The following is a 16894-nucleotide window of genomic DNA, read 5'->3' as shown; positions in this document are numbered from 1 at the left end:
TACAACACAAGGCGATTTCAATGTGGTCGCGCATGACGAGAGGTCGTAATGTTTCTGCGCCATGAGACGCTGTTTTAGTAGAACTATGTAACTGCTTTTTACAAAACTTATTGGTGGCCGGTGTGGCCGAGCGGTTCTAGGCGCTTCAGTTTGGAACCGCGTGACCGCTTCGGTCACAGGTTCGAATCCTGCCTCGGGTATGGATGTGTGTGATTTCCGTAGGTTAGTTAGGTTTAAGTAGTTCTAAGTTCTAGGGGACTGATGACCTCAGATGTTAAGTCCCATAGTTCTCAGAGCCATTTGAACCATTTGAACAAAACTTATTGGCTAAACAAACAGTTTTGGCCTTTAAATTTTTTGTGCGTAAACTATTTATGTATCTAGTTCTTAGGAAGACAATCATCTGTGGTATAACGCAAAATTTGTAAGGTAGCAACAAATGTGATTTGTGTCTACTTACTTTTATCATACTTTACATTAATCGTGACTGCAATACCCTTTATTTTAATTCGGTGCGGCCATATTGGCCGTGGATGCGCCCTGAACATGAAACGCTTGTCTTATGTTCAAATATGTAACATCTACGCACAAAGTTAGTTTATTTTTATTTTTAATACTTACATTTGCTATTATCGTTTACTATTTTGATGTCAAGATTAATAAAGATAGACGCATCCACATTCGATATGCGGCGCTTCCATAAGCTGCGGCCGTGCGCTTGTGCAGGAAGCGGGACACTAGCGCCATCGAACGTTCCCTGGTGCGGATAGCTGTGTTGACCTCCAGTTTGATTTTGACTTGCTATGAGGGACATGTGAATTCTGACAGTCATTCTGCGAATTTTATAAAGCATTTATTGTCGTTTTGATGTTTCTTATTAAGATCAGGCGCATTCAGTGCACCTATGTTTCAATTCAAATAATTATTTTCTTCTACATTTGAACTGTTTATTGTAAAATTAACCACTTGGTTGGAAACTAGTCGCCATACATATGTACTACAACTGCTGACAGATTCGTTAATAAACGCTTCAAGAAAATAAACGGAACAGTCATACCGTGCTCTACCAACGTATTTGATAATCATACTTCAAAGTAGTATTTCATAAAGATACTTTCAAAAAGCTTCTAAAATGGCGCTCTGCAATACTTAACTTCTTTGAGCACCAATGTTTAATTAAGTTCAAGATCATTTAACAGTTCTTCACAGCTACAAATATGAAGTGCTCGTCTTTCAGCGTAGAGGCACTAAAATTTATTCATTTCTTCCAAGCTTCGGAAATACAAAAAAATTTGATCTTTTAAAATTATACAAAATTTTTAAACTTACAGATGATAATTTGAGGAAAATTAGTCAAGTAAGGTCTGTTTCATTGAAAACAAACACTAGTTTTCTTGACAGTTGTTCCATAGTGAACCAGTTTACAATTTCATACGTAGAACCTTCCATTCTTATTTTGTACTTCCCATAAGTTTTATTATATTCTGCCTGGGACGAACAAATAATTACTTGGAGTTACCCATGTCCGGTCAGTCCCCAGAATTACTCATGCCATCTCTATCTACGCTCAGTTTCAACAAGGCTTGTCTAGCAATACAGCGCAAGATGAAAACCAGCTTGCTGTACCGCAAAGTGTCATCAAATTGAAGGTGTGAAAATGAGAGTACTAGTCCCTTGAAAAACCTCTTCCAAAAGTCCTTAGGTCAACGACATTCTCAGTGTCTCATCACACGTCTGACAGAAACACGGTCCTAGAAAAGTTTTACTGAGCTTTTCAACATGACCACTTCTTCTGGCGAAACTTAAACCCGGAACCCCTTGCCGGAATGGTCATAGTTCCAAGATCGACACATCGTATATCTCTCCAATGTATTCGATAACCACTCCCCACCTTCCTCACCCACGAAGGCGACCCTCGATCCGTGTGCCTTCCTTGAGACCCCAAGGATCAAATGGTTCAAATGGCTCTGAGCACTATGGGACTTAACATCTGAGATCATCAGTCACCTAGACTTAGAACTACTTAAACCTAACTAACCTAAGGACATCACACACATCAATGCCCGAGGCAGGATTCGAACCTGCGACAGTAGCAGCAGCGCGGTTCTGGACTGAAGCGCCTAGAACCGCTCGGTCACAGCGAGCGGCTCCCCAAGGATCCGCTGTAGGCACCCGCACAGAGTCCAAACACCGTCTCGTCTCGTCCACCTTGCCTGGAGATCCACTCCACACTCCTCCGTCGTAACTGACCAGAGGTCACTCCCCTACAAATTTCACTGACCTCTCCCCTCGCCACATTGAATGTCTTTGGGAGAATGTCGTTGGAGATGCCTCAGGTATGAAAAAAAAGTAATCGACTACATAACGTTATCCAGTAAATATTTGTTGCTGTTGTTACTGTAAACCATAGTCACAGTTCTGGGTACGTGCAGTACACACATTACTTCTAGCGGAACCAGTTTGCGTTCCGATAATTTTGTGAAACTCTTTTATGTTGTAGTTTTATTTTGACACTTGCAATCGTAATGGAAGCCTATTGCTCACACGGGAAATGTCAGTCGTAATCGTCCGTTATGAAATGGCAAATGGAAGCAACCGCCATGCCCGTTTCCTGTATGGTGACAAATATCCAGAACGTAGGGTATCATCTGCACAAATATTCAGCCGCTTTTCCCAGCGATTAGCAGACTACGGGGCCGTAGCTCCAACAACGGCTGGAGATTTGGTTCGAAACTGATGGAGCACAAGGCCATTTTGTCCGAAATGTCTGAGAAACGTCTCAATCTGACATTTAATGGGCTGTGGATTGGTCGGAGAGGTACAGTATGTTGTCCAGCTCGTTTTCCCGCCTTTACCTGTGGTTTTTCTGTGTAAGAACACTTTGAAATCTTTGGCGTATGCAAGCCCGATTAATGACGTACAGACACTACAAGAAAGCGTCATCAGTGGCTGGCAGTGCATTCGTGACCAACCTGGAATTTTTCAGAGTGTGCACGATTCCCCAGGACCAGGTCGTATGCAATAGCAAGCATTCTCATTTGTTTACAGCATTCTCTTGGTCATTCGTGAACGGCAAAGACCTTGCAGTAAAAGAGATGTGTTTCACAGTAGCGAAGATGCACATGTGCTCAAGGCTGTTAATGTAAGCAGTTTAGAACCCATGTTTACCGAACATTTTTTCTTGTTTTGGTCTATACTGCCACTTCTCAGAGTATAGAATACTCTTACTCAGCGCCCTGTACGTCATCTAAACCCATCCGGGTAATAGCTTCACGATTTCCTGCGATACTTAGCCTCCGTCGCGTCCCTTTTAAGGATGAGCAGTAGTCTGATAATTTTGCGGTACTCCATGTGCCTTGATAACGTCTTTCCATTGGAGGAATGTCCTGGTGGAATCGATGTCCATGTTCGTCACTAACGGCGCTAAGGTTTTCCGGGAGAAAGTACAAATGATCATTCAAGAAATCTAGTTCAAGTGACATGTTACATCCCACAAAGTGGTTATGATCTCAGTAGTTCTTGCACAAAAGCGCGACGGTTCTCTGCCCTAAGCTTGCCCAAAATGTTGTTGCAGGCATTGGTGAAAGAAAGCGTGCCATTCTTTCACTTTACTCAAGAATCAGCGAAATGCTCATTAGATTTCGATCCTGAATTTGATGTCCTACAAATATTCCTTCCCTTATTTTTGCTACACTGATTCTTGGGAACTTCCTTCAAAAATACACGAATCTAAGTCAAGTTTTGTCCATGGCTTTCACATAGATTTTGATGAGATCCAATTTAAAGTGCAGCGGAGTTCACACACATTTTCGTGGTCAACAAGAAGAGTACTCAAATTCTTCTGTCCGAGTGCGCCATTTTTTTCCATGATAAAAGTTTTTTCTGCCTCTGCTATACCACGGGAATAGAAAGCAGAGCTGCTTTGTGTAATCGTTTTGCATGCCTAGAAGAATTTCAGTTACCATGAGATCTTCACATATACGACATTTGCATGTGTGTATTTTTGTATGTAGCACTTGAAGTTCTTGTTTGTAATGTAATTGTAATGGCTCTGAGCGCTATGGGACTTAACTTCTGAGGTCATCAGTCCCCTATAACTTAGAACTACTTAAACCTAACTAACCTAAGAACATCACACAATCCATGCCCGAGGCAGGATTCGAACCTGCGACCGTAGCGGTCGCGCGGGTCCAGAATGTAGTGCCTAGAACCGCTCGGTCACCCCAGCCGGCTCTTGTTTGTCTCCTTTGTCTAAACTGCATGAGCAGTCGGAATATCAGGGAATTTGAAACTTCCTGGCAGATTAAAACTGTGTGCCAGACCGAGACCCGAACTCGGGACCTCATTCTGGAAACATCCCCCAGGCTGTGGCTAAGTCATGTCTCCGCAATATCCTTTCTTCCAGGAGTGCTAGTTCTGCAAGGTTCGCAGGAGAGTTTCTGTGAAGTTTGGAAAGTAGGAGGCGAGATACTGGCAGTATTGAAGCTGTGATGACGAGGCGCGAGTCGTGCTTGGGTAGCTCAGTTGGTAGAGCACTTGCCCGCGAAAGGTAAAGGTCCCGAGTTCGAGTCTCGGTCTGGCACACAGTTTTAATCTCCCAGGAAGTTTCATATCAGCGTACACTCCACTGCAGAGTAAAAATTTCATTCTGGAAGCAGGGAATTTGTAACGAATGTGGAGAAGTGGCGCTTTCAGATTAACGTTGCTGGAACCTATGAGCAAGTGCGACTCATTTACACTGAAATCACGGCGAAGAGACTGCACAACGGACTCGATGTCATTGCAAAAAAATCTTGTCTCCTTTCTTGAAAATAATGTTCAGACAAAAGCTTCAGGACAGTCACGATTTTACAGCGACGCTAAAAGTTCAGCCTGTCGGTTCGACAAATTTAAGTAGCGAACAAAATGCCTGAGAAACGCTTGAGACGATAAGTGTGGTCCATTTCATTTAGAGTGGGCTTGATATTTTTGGCTGGTATGCATATGGCCTTAACTAGACAAAAATACTATTCCGTTGTGTCGTCCATTGGTTTCTTTGTAATCATGATAACAGCAAAGAACACGTCATGACCCACTTATCCAGCGTGTCAAGAGTGTAGTACATGACAAGCGACGTAAGTTGGGATGGAGTCTGAGCTTGGTCGCCAACTTGATATTCCAAAAAAAATTGATAGCCCTTCTTGAAAAGAAAATTAGGTTTTGATTTTTGATATTTAAGAGGTATTTTCCCCAGATATAACAAAATGGATTTGCGCTATGTATCCAGGTACGGGACATGTCTGCATGACGGAGAACGAAGTTGCAGACCATGTTGTAGGCTCTGGTTCTCGAAGCGATGGCGGGAAAAGTGAAAATCAGTATCAGTATTCAATATCTTGCGTAACATTTTGGCAAAGATAGCAGCCCTGCCGTTACCGAGACAGCTCACTTCCATAAAATAAAGACAGAGCCGGATATATTCAAGCTCGGTCAGTCCAATCCAGTTGATCTCTTTAGACACTTAATTGTCCTGGACGAGTGCTGGTTCTATCATTATGACCCCCAGATGAGAAAAAAAGCGGTGGAAGCGTATGAATTCTCCACCACCAAAAAAGGTAAAAATCCGAGAATCATCAGGGAGCAGAGTGTTTCGCGGGCATGTCATAGTGTGATAATAATAGATTTTGTCCGTGAGGGGCATGCCGTCACAGGGGCATGTTACTGGCATTTCCTGACGGGGTTGCGGGAGGTTATCAAGATGAAACGCCGCTGTAAACTGCCCAAAAGGGTGCTTTTGCTCTACTACAGTGCCCTAGCTCGGTCTCCACAGGACACAGTCACAAACTTTTGCCTCACCGTTCACATTCTCCTGACCCACTGACTTCTTCGTCTTTCCTCAGATGAAACAATTGCTAAAATCACTGCGAGGCCACTCATGAGGTGAGACGATCCGTTAGCTGCTGCCTTCTACAACCAGGGCCTGCGCCAAGCATCCATCGTTGGGAAGAATGAACGCACTGAACGGTGAACATGTAGAGGATACCATCGCCGAATCTGATGGTCAAGAGCTTGATTTTTTTTCTCGCCGATAATTACGCCTTTATGACCACCCTGCGTATTGTGTGTCAGGTTCATATGCCGTCAGTGTTTGCAACAAAATGTACAAAGTATTTTAAGCGTGAATTGAGAAGATTTTATGGACAAAGGTGGGTCAAATGAAAACCTTAAATTTGTAATAATAAATCGAAATTTCGCGCCGTTATCCTGTAAGTTGGTAAGCGTGCTACAAACAGCGTGCAGAATGGACTGTAGGTGGCAGCATAGTGCAGATGCACACATACCGTCGCAGTATCAATATAAAGATGGCCGCCCCACGTGCGACTTGCACCAGGAAAGAGCAACGTTCTGTTATTCCGTGCCGGCCGGAGTGGCCGAGCCGTTCTAGGCGCTACAGTGTGGAACCGCGCTGCTGCTACGGTCGCAGGTTCGAATCCTGCCTCGGGCATGGATATGTGTGATGTCCTTAGGTTAGTTAGGTTTAAGTAGTTCTAAGTCTAGGGGACTGATGACCACAACAGTTAAGTCCCATAGTGCTCAGAGCCATTTGAACCATTTGTTATTCCGTTTTTGTGTAGTGAAGGTGTGAAACCTATTGAAATTCTTCGACGAATGAAGGTTCAGGACGGTAATGCATGTTTGTAACAGCAGCAAGTCTACGAATGGAGTAGGACGTTCGCAAATGATGCGACTTCAGTGGAAGATGTTCCTCGTCCAGGTCAGACACAACGAGTTGTGGCTCCACAGAACATTGCAGCATGTTTACAGATTAGACATGGCTCAGCACACCACACTGTGTATGATGTGCTCCACTTTCACAAAGTGTCTGCAAGATGGGTGCCACGGCAGCTGACTCCTGAAATGAGAGAACCACGTGTTGATGCGTGTGAAGAACTTCTTCGGCGCTTTGAACGAGAAGGTGATGGCTTCCTTGCAAGAATCGTTACTGGGGACGAAACCTGGGAACACTTCCACCAACCGCAAACGAAGAGAGCGAGCAAGGAATCGCGCCATTCCTCATCACTAAAACCAAAGAAGTTTCAAACAGAACCATCAGCAAGGAAGATATTGCTGACTCTCTTTAGGGAGGAAAAAGTCATTTTGGAGCATTACATGCCTAGAGGGACCACTGTCACCAGTACATCATATACAGATGTCCTAAAAAATAATCTGCGGCCTGTAATCAAATCAAAGCGACGTGGATTGCTGTCAGCAGGTGTCCTTTTGCAACATGACAATGCAATGCGCCACACTGCCCGTACAACAGTTGCAACAATCACAGACCTGAATTTTGAGTGTCTTCCTCATCCACCATATTCACCAGACCTTGCCCCAAGTGATTTACATATGTTTGGACCACTCAAAGACGCAATGGGAGGATAGCCTTTCTGATGAAGAGGTACGCCACGTGGTGCATGAGTGGTTGCGCGGACTACCAAAGAATTTTTTTCTAAAGGAATTTATGCACTTCGTAAGCGCTGGTGGACTTGCATTGAGCGTGGGGTACATTATGTTGAAAAGTGATAGTTTTGTACCACTTCAGCACAATAAATAATATTTAAAAAATATATAAGGTTTTCGTTTGACTCACCCTCGTAGTATATCCTCAGAAGCTGACGCAGACTTTTCTTTTCCAGGTTCAGGCACCGTGGTCATGCGCCTCACAGGGGATTCGCTGCTAGCAGAATAAAAGGACCCCTCCAACGCATGCTGACCAACTTCGATGTAGCATCGTGCGTCAGAGATCAGGTAAACTCCTAACCATCCCAGTGTCGTTTATCTCTCAAAATTTAGATACAGGTGCCGCGGCTAAGGAAGAGGAGGAGATTAGTGTTTAACGTCCCGTCGACAACGAGGTCATTAGAGTCGGAGCACAAGCTCGAACTTGGAAAGGACGAAGAAGAAAATCGGCCGTGCCCTTTCAGAGGAACCATCGCGGAACACTTAAATCAGGATGGCCAGACGCGGGTTGGAAACTTCGTCCTTCCAAATGCGCGACCATTGTGCTAACCACTGCGCCACCTCGCTCGGTTCTGCGCTTAAGTCTTGTGTTATCTTGTGACAAGTCGTTATTTCACGTACACGAGGGGTTTGCCACTAATTCTATCGCATTGCAATAGGAGTGTGGTTTCTTCTTCATCAGCTATCTATATCCTGAGTGGGCTGTTCTTTCGTATTCTCCTTTTCTTCCTCTTCTACATGAAATAGGCATTGAGCCTGTTCCACCGGCACAAATTTGCTTTCTCTCTCTTCTTAGGTCTTACAACATCTCTTCTCCCTGCCGGTTTATAAGTTCAGATTAATTTAGGGAGTCGTTTAGTGTTCATTCTTTGTACCAGTTTGGACCAGGTGTAGCGGTATTTCGTTATCCTTTAATGCAGTTGGCTCTATTTTTATTCTTGTCATGCTGTTTTTCTTTATGTGATCACTTCTTGAGTAGCCATTTGTTCTTCTTAGAAACGGCGTGGGATTAGCCGAGCGGTCTAAGATAGCCGGCACGGTAGCTCAGCGTGTTCGGTCAGAGAGCCGGTTGGCCTCTGTAATAAAAAAAACTGAGTGGAACGATCAACCACGGAACTTGAACAGGCTGTCTTGCGACGTCCGCAACGACCAAAAACAACGATCAATAACGAACAAAATGGAAAGAAAAAAAAAAGGCGGTGCAGTCATGGACTGTGCGGCTGATCCCGCCGGAGGTTCGAGTCCTCTCTTGGGCATGGGTGTGTGTGTTTGTCCTTAGGATAATTTAAGTAAAGTAGTGTGTAAGCTTAGGGACTGATGACCTTAGCACTTAAGTCCCATAAGATTTCACACACATTTCAACGTTTTTTTGACCTTCTTAGAAATTTCATAACTGCCCTTTGTATTTTACCTTATGTTCTTTTTGTAGGTACCCAGCGTTCGCTCACGTGAAGAAATGTGGGAAGAGCCATAGTTTTATAAAATTTTACTCTCGTTTCTTGTCTGATTTTTAAGTACCGGTAGATTACGAATGGCGCCACATATATTTCTCAATCGAGCCAATTTACTTCTAGATCTCATTATTCTCTGGGAAAAAAATGACATTCCAGATAAGTGAACGACGACACTTGCTCTAAAATCACACAATCCACAACGATTTTGAACAAGACCAGATCTTTGCCCCAGAAATTAGACCAGATCTTTGCCCCAGAGAGCCATCACTTTAGTTTTGGTTTTGGAAATCTCTACGTCGTATTGTTTACAAATGTAATTCAGGTGGTTCAGTGCACCTTGTAAGGCGTATTCTTTTTCTTGCAACATTAAGATATCATCTGCATAAAGTAAAATATTTCGCATGGTTGTCTTTGGTATTTTAATACCTTTTTGTATGTGTTTGCTCCAGTTTACGATAATGGTATTAATGTGATTATTATAAACAGTGTGTGCTACTAAACACTCTTGGTATACTCCTTTGTTTATTAAAATTTCTTCTGTTCTTGTTTCCCCTCTATCCATTATAATTTTTTATTCTTTGTGTAGCTTTCTCATGGCCTTTCCTAGTTTGATGGCTGTCGCTGGCTTTCCATTATAATCCAAATTTTGTTTCTGTTCACATTATCAAATGTTGTAACAAAGTCTATTAACGCTATGTGTGTTTATAGATAATGTTCTCATCTTTTCTCTGTTACTTGTTGCAGAGTAAATACCTCGTCTGTGGCTGATCTTCCTATTCTAAATTCCGACTGTTCTTCGCTAATCACAATTTCAAAAATTGTTTCAAGTCTGCTATTTATTCTTCTTGCATATTAGTTTTGTAGTGAGTTGAGAAAACATATACCTTTATTTCACTGTTTAACAGTTATCTAATTTCTCTCTGTTCTTTACTTATAATAGAAATTGTTGTGCATGCTGCATGTTAAGATCCATACAATAGTTTTCTTTAAGGTTTTTCTTTCGCAACAGTAATTTTTAGACTTTTTTGGGGAGATTTTGCACGAGCAATAACATTCCTTTGCAAAGTTTTGGCTTTTATTTCATTTGTACGATAATGTATGCTATGATTTAATTTTAAAATTGTGCGATGTTGGCCGCCAATGTCAGCCTTCGACATCTCACCAGTAGATCTGTGGCACAAGGCCAAATAAAATGTCGTGCATGACAGTAAACGTTGAGCGGCTGCAGTCCAGGAACATGATCGAGTATTCAGTCCGCCCGTGAGATTTCTTGGTTCTCGATGTTTGATTATCTCCTCTGGTCTTCTAAGTGTACACTCTGCTATCTGGCCCAGGTTACTAAACGATGGCGACCGACCACTTCTGCTTCGTCCCCTACCTAAACATGAAAGCATGGAAATACCCCGACCGAACTCTAGTACTACGTGGTGATTTTAACTTGCGCAAGATCGACTGGGAAAACTACGCTAGCGTTATCGGCGGTAACAACAAACAGTCTTGCGGAGCAATACTGAACACCTTATCAGAAAAGTGCTTCGAACAACTAGTCTGAACGCCCATGTGCCTTAAGATATGTTTTAGAACTCCTTCCTGGAAACAGATCCGGTCTTCTCGATAGTGTCACCAATGAGTGATCAGCGACCATGATGCTTTTACGGGGACGATAGTACATCAAGAGATACCAAGACATAATAAGGCATGTAGATAGTCATTTTTCTCTCGCTCAATTCTCGATTGGAACAGGACGAAAAATCGGTAATATAATTGGGAATTAGCCTGCACGTAAATCTCGAAGAATAACCAGCAAGTACCCCAGCAGTGAGTGAGCAGCGCTGCTGCATGCTTGTGACAGTACGGGTCAAGGCGGTGCTGTCGCTGCCGTAGTACTGGTTTTTCTCTGTGTTTTACTGGCAGTATTACACATATCGATAAGATATGCCTGTGGAACAGGCACGTAAAATTCTGTTTTAAAACTCATTTCGTTCATAACGGGAAACAAACCTACGCTTTCCGTCTTCACTGGGCATCGCGTGAAAGACCTGGTATTTGTGTATGCCGACTCCAGCTACACAAACTAAGGGTGAAAGTATCTGCCGAAACACCAGGGGAAATGCGTCTGATGAGTCTCAAGGAAGGACATCCGGTATGTACAGGGTGATGGCGTAGTGATGTTAGAAACTCTCAAGGGCAGCGTATCAGTCTGAGGTAATGGAGCCCGGTCTGGAAACGACCAAATCGGAAGCTACTGCAAGCTCTTTGTTTTCCATAGTTTATCAGGATACAGCGTGGACCAAAACAAGAAAAAAATGCCTACTAAACGTGGGCTCTGAACTGTATACCTTAAGAGCTTTCAGCACTTGTTCAGCAGAAGAGATGTGTTTCACAGTAGGGAAACTGAACAAGTGGTGAAGGGTGTGTGCCGGCCGCTGTGGCCGAGCGGTTCTAGGCGGTTCAGTCTGGAACCGCGCGACCGCTATGGTCGCAGGTTCGAATCCTGCCTCGGGCATGGATGTGTGTGATGTCCTTAGGTTAGTTAGGTTTAAGTAGTTCTAAGTTCTAGGGGACTGATGACCTCAGATGTTAAGTCCCATAGCGTTCAGAGCCATTTGAGCCATTTGGAAGGTGTGCACTTTAGAGCCCATGTTTACTGGACTTTTTTTTCTTTTTTAGTCCATACTATATCCTGCCAAAGTAAGGAAAGCAAAGAGCTTCCAGTAGAAGAGGTCCTCGGCCGTATCACGATTTTCGCTTATAACTTTCGACTGGGTCGCTTCCGAACTAGATTTTCTCACCTAAAATTGATACATTTATCATTCTCCATCATCCCTTAAAATCTCTTACATGACCCCCGAATCACCATGTGCAAGTATATTAGACGTGTAGATTTCCCTCTGGGAAAGGAAACAGTAATTATAGATACTGTTGAATGGAATGAACAGTGTAATGAACACAGAACATGAACAGAGAGTAAAGTGAAAAAAGACGGAAGTTAGAAAACCAGCAGAATAAGATCCGCGAAAACCTGAATATAAAAATTATTGCGAACCATGCCATACACTTTAGAGATCATAAAAAGCAGAGTAGCTCTGGCAAAAGAGGGCACCGATCGCTAAAAGAAGTACTCAACGTAATTTAATTTCTGAGAGTGAGAATGTACACCTGGGCTACAGTGTTTTGCGGAAGTGAGTCATGGGCAGTGAGACAATCGAAAGTTTGAAATGTGATACTGAGAAATAAGTGGACTGATAAGGTGAGAAAGGAGGTGATTCTTCAAAGAAAGGATCAGGAAATGAATAACTGGAAAATATTAACTAGTACAAGGAATATAATGACAGGACATGTCTTAATAAATTAAGGAATAACGTCCACTTTAGTTGAGGGACCTGTAGAGGATGAAAGATATAAGACAGAGATATGAATACGTGCTTCAAATAATTGAAGGCTTTGGCTTCAGCTACTACACTGAGATAAAGAGGTTAGCGCAAGGGAAAAGTGGCCTGGCACAGGAGGGGGGTGGGGGGAGTGGACTTCAGAGCACAGTTCATCAGCCAACCTAATGCAGGTTTCCCCTCACGAAGGGGAATGTTTGCTATGTCCGCAATCACATTCCCTCCGGTGTTTGTCGCACCTATGCCACGTCTCTGATGATCTTATGACCGATAGGATACTTCGCGCCGGTCTTCCTCCGGTATGAACAGGCTTCCTCGTAGGGAATGAGAGCAAGAGAAGAGATGTCTTCAGAGACATGCTCAATTGCGATAGAGGCGTTTTCTGTGTCCTCTTGGCGCGGTATGGCCCCTGTCCCAATTACCGGCTGCGGGTCGTTATAACGGAACTTGTCTTCCTCCTCTCTGTCTCCATGCTGTCTCCTGACTCGGCAGTCTGCATCAAAAAAGGAACACAAAGAAGCTGTGAAACCAGTTGAAATTTGCGGCAAGCATTGCGTGCCACGTCTTGAGCTTGCGTGGAAGGTGTACTTGCCTCTCGGTGACGTTGCATTATGCACTGTGCTTTGTCGAGCCGTCAGCTTGTTTATGCTCGAACAATAATTTAGTCTGCCTTAATATTCACAGCAAGATTTCAAGGAAGCAATGATTGTGAGATTTAGAATTAATTTACTGTACCGATCTCTTCTGATCTCTCTACGTTCAAGAGCAAAATTTTTCACAGTAAACTACACGATAAGGCACCTTCATTTTTTTGGGGATGTTTTGGAACGCAGTCTTCAGGAGACTGGGCCGGCCATAGATATTTTGGCTTTATTGGACCATTGCGTTCTTCTTATATCTAACTTCATTCTAGCTATGAGTTACAACTTTTTTTGGTTTTACCACAATGATTTACAAGGTTCACTTTTATCTAATTTCTCAGTGTCCTAGCGTTTAGGTGTTGAGTAGGTTTTTTCAGTTGATTTGTTAGCTTATATTTATTTAGCCGTTTTTGGTTAGCCTGTTTAGCTTGTTTGATACATTTTCTTACTACAAGTTTCTGCTCCAATGTTTTCGTTCCTACAACTGTTTTACAGATTTATGTCCTTGCATCTATTTGGATTTGTTTGGATGTCAACGACATATTATATTCTTGTGTTCTGGACTATTACTCGTCAGGAATCAACGTCAGAAGTTGTGGAGGGGTTGGGGTTTGTTTACCGTTGTTAGTATTTTCTGTTTTTCTTCGTATTTGTGTATTAGGTTTGCAAATACTGTTGCCGTGTTTCTTCCGGTGTTTCTTGGTGGTTGTATGTACCTGAATTTGGGTTTTGCGCTGTGTTAGGGTAGTGTTGTCAGGATTTGTCTCAAGTACGGTCTGTGTGTTAATGCTACGGTCGCAGGTTCGAATCCTGCCTCGGGCATGGATGTGTGTGATGTCCTTAGATTAGTTAGGTTAAGTAGTTCGAAGTGCTAGGGGACTGATGACCTCAGATGTTAAGTCCCACAGTGCTCAGAGCCATTTGAACCATTTTTTTTGAACACTCCCCGAAAAATCTCGTAGGAACTCTAAGTCTACATAGAGAAAGGAAAGGTCATAAGCTAGATGTATTGGAGGACCTTGAAATTTTTAAATATTTATCTAACAGATATGTTTTTACGTTGAATCAAAAGCTCCAACTTAGAAATAAGAATTTCCTCGACGGCTTGAAGTACTCGCTCACGGCCGCTTAACGGCTGTTTACCTGCTGCGCGTACTGTGTCGAGGATGTCATTTTCCTCACACACACTTCCTTATGTCAATTAACCAGCACTGGATGTTTATAGTCCAGTTGCCATATCGCTAGAAAGAAATCGAGTATTCGCAACTATTTTCATCGTTAGAGCTTTAATTGTTGTTGTTGTTGTTGTGGTCTTCAGTCCTGAGACTGGTTTGATGCAGCTCTCCATGCTACTCTATCCTGTGCAAGCTTTTTCATCTCCCAGTACCTACTGCAACCTACATCCTTCTGAATCTGCTTAGTGTATTCATCTCTTGGTCTCCCTCTACGATTTTTACCCTCCACGCTGCCCTCCAATACTAAATTGGTGATCCCTTGATGCCTCAGAACATGTCCTACCAACCGATCCCTTCTTCTGGTCAAGTTGTGCCACAAACTTCTCTTCTCCCCAATCCTATTCAGTACCTCCTCATTAGTTATGTGATCTACCCATCTAATCTTCAGCATTCTTCTGTAGCACCACATTTCGAAAGCTTCTATTCTCTTCTTGTCCAAACTATTTATCGTCCATGTTTCACTTCCATACATGGCTACACTCCATACGAATACTTTCAGAAATGACTTCCTGACACTTAAATCAATACTGGATGTTAACAAATTTCTCTTCTTCAGAAACGCTTTCCTTGCCATTGCCAGCCTACATTTTATATCCTCTCTACTTCGACCATCATCAGTTATTTTGCTCCTCAAATAGCAAAACTCCTTTACTACTTTAAGTGCCTCATTTCCTAATCTAATTCCCTCAGTATCACCCGACTTAATTAGACTACATTCCATTATCCTTGTTTGAGCTTTAATTAGAACCTGAAATTTATTGGCTACTACACTTCATGTACAGTTTATGGTGCTACAGAAAAAAGATTATCCATTGTGCATGTAATTGTTTTAAAGACATTATGTTCATATAGAATTTTTATTTTGTAACGAGCTTTAAGGCAAGGGTTTTTAAATAGTTCTGATTAGTATCACGTGCTTATAGTAAAATATTTTATGTACTTGATTGTATTGTTAAAGATAGGTTTATAGTGTTCAGTTATCACACACACTATTTTTATTTATCATTTATTAAAAGCTGTTCAGCATGATTATTCACGCCTAATCACGCGCAATTTTTATTTGTCAATGATTTTATGCAAGCCATTCACTATTCTTATTTGCGCATTTCTTACGCGCGCAGAAGTCGTGAGTGCCCTCTATGTGTCAAATAACCTTGACTTACGAGCCTAGTACGTTAGTTACTTGACAGTTTTTATCCGTGAAGTTCACACTGACGTTATTTAATTGCCATGACGTTATTTTATTGTATTCGAGGTGAATATTTACTTTACAAGAGCCAAACGTCTTTATTCTAACGTACCTTTTTAATACAGGATGTAACAAGTACGTGAGCACTCTTGGCTTACAGTATTATCTGCACTTGCTGTATATGTTTCACGTGAACCTTTTGTAACCAGATCTCCTTCTGAAGAATCTAATTTTGTAATTATCGAAACTTAGGTAAAAAATTATCATAAACCGATGCTGCGCAACTTGTTGGCTGATTTTTTTTTTTTTTATCCTTTCCAAGACCATCGCTTTACAGTTGTTGTTTACAGCCGTGATGTAGTCTTTGTCTCCCGCTCAGTATGTGATTGGAGCAAGACAGAAAATCAGAATTATTAGTGTGCATTGCACTACTGAGTGGCTTTCGGTGCCCGTACACTGATGAACCGAAACATTATGACCACCTGCATCGTCTACATATTAACTGAAGAGCTACAAAACTGGTACACCCGCCTAATATCGTGTAGGGTCCCCGCGAGCAAGTACACATACCGCAGCACGACGTGGCATGGACTCCACTAATGTCGGAATAGTGCTGGAGGCAACTGACACCATGAATCCTGCAGGCCTGTCCATAAATCCATAAGAGTATGAGGGGGTGAAGATCTCTCCTGAAGAGCACGTTGCAAGGCATCCAAGGTATGCTCATTAATGTTCATGCCTGGGGAATTTGGTGGCTAGCGGAAGTGTTTAAACTCAGAAGAGTGTTACTGGAGCCAGTCTGTAGCAATCCTGGACGTGTGGGGTGTCGCACTGTCCTGCTGGAATTGCCCAAGACCGTCGGAATGCACAATGAACATGAATGGATGCAGCTGATCAGACAGGATGCTTACGTACGTGTCGCCTGCCAGAGTCGTATCTAACGTATCAGGGGTCCCATATCACTCCAACTGCACACACCCCACAACATTACAGAGCCTCCACCAGCTCGAAGAGTCCCCTGCTGACATGCAGGGCCCAAGGATTCATGAGGTTGTCTCCATACTCGTACACTTCCATCCGTTCTATGTAATTTGAAACGAGACTCGTCCGACCAGGCAACGTGTTTCCAGTCATCAACGGCCCAAAGTCGGTGTTGACGGGCACAGGCGAGGCGTAAAGCTTTGTGTCGTGCAGACATGAAGGATACATGAGTGGGCCTTCGGCTCCGAAAGCCCATATCGATGATGTTTCGTTGAATGTTTCGCACGCTGACATTTTTGTTGACGGCCCAGCATTGAAATCTACAGCAATTTGCGGAAAGGTTGCACTTGTATCACGTTGAACGATTCTCTTCAGTCGTCGTTGTTCCCGTTCTTGCAGGATCTTTTTCCGATGTCTGAGATTTGATGTTTTACCGTATTCCTGATATTCACAGTACATTCGTGAAATGACCGTACTGGAAAACTCCCACTTCATCGCCACGTCGGAG

General features: G+C 42.8%; 1 protein-coding gene across 1 annotated transcript in view; it reads left to right on the top strand.

Annotated features, from left to right (window-relative positions):
- The window catches only part of LOC124776562 (flocculation protein FLO11-like), a 481553-nt gene that overhangs the window by 430279 nt on the left and 34380 nt on the right, over positions 1–16894 (top strand). Inside the window, exon 3 of the mRNA XM_047251601.1 lies at positions 7674–7785. The gene's annotated coding sequence lies outside the window, so the exon portion shown is untranslated. The remainder of the gene's footprint in view (positions 1–7673; positions 7786–16894) is intronic.

Source organism: Schistocerca piceifrons, chromosome 2 (genome assembly GCF_021461385.2).
Source record: "Schistocerca piceifrons isolate TAMUIC-IGC-003096 chromosome 2, iqSchPice1.1, whole genome shotgun sequence".
Classification (NCBI taxonomy): domain Eukaryota; kingdom Metazoa; phylum Arthropoda; class Insecta; order Orthoptera; family Acrididae; genus Schistocerca; species Schistocerca piceifrons.
Note: the sequence above shows the minus strand (reverse complement) of the source record. Positions and strands in the feature narration are given on the sequence as shown.